Source organism: Trachymyrmex septentrionalis, unplaced genomic scaffold, assembly GCF_001594115.1.
Source record: "Trachymyrmex septentrionalis isolate Tsep2-gDNA-1 unplaced genomic scaffold, Tsep1.0 scaffold20, whole genome shotgun sequence".
Classification (NCBI taxonomy): Eukaryota; Metazoa; Arthropoda; class Insecta; order Hymenoptera; family Formicidae; genus Trachymyrmex; species Trachymyrmex septentrionalis.
The window spans coordinates 3,861,937-3,862,589 of NW_017305180.1; the positions used below are offsets into that span (position 1 = coordinate 3,861,937).

The window sequence follows — 653 nt, forward strand, 5'->3', positions numbered from 1 at the left end:
TATATTTATAATTAAATAAATAATTGTCGTTTAAAAGCCTATTTGTCGCTTATCTTTTTAAATTACATTATCGAGAGAGTCTTATCTGTTTAATTTATTCATTACACAATTTCTAATTATATTAATCCTCCACTAACAATATAAAATTTTTATTTTCTTTACGTCAATTGATTCATCTCATTATTCTGTGTACAGAAGTATCAAGATTATACGATTATAAAAAAATAATAGTTTACGAGATATTTCATATTGAATAATATGTGCTAGACTAATGTATAAAATAACTTTAAAATTGATTTTTTGATATCTCCACCTCGATACTTTTATATGCAGAATAATTAGAGGAATCATATTGAATGAAAAAAATTTCCATAAAAAAAATGACTATAACCTTCACGTATCCTTGAAATACAGATTTTTTCGAAAATTATTTTTACTTTATTTGTCCCCTTTCAAACCTTGGGTACGTTTCCAGTTATGCATAAAATTGCAGTACTGTTATGCAACGCTTTGAAATCGTTCTATTTTGTCAAATAAAGCACTTTAGTTATTCGGAACGATTTTCTGCGCGGTCCGTGCATTATAGTGCAAATTATAAAAATATTAAAAATTTTAAATATATTTTTAATTATATTATTATATATGATATATAT

General features: G+C 23.9%; 1 protein-coding gene across 1 annotated transcript in view; it reads right to left on the reverse strand.

The window, feature by feature from the left end:
* The window catches only part of LOC108747708 (polyprenol reductase), a 16,288-nt gene that overhangs the window by 7,164 nt on the left and 8,471 nt on the right, over window positions 1-653 (reverse strand). The window lies entirely within an intron of this gene.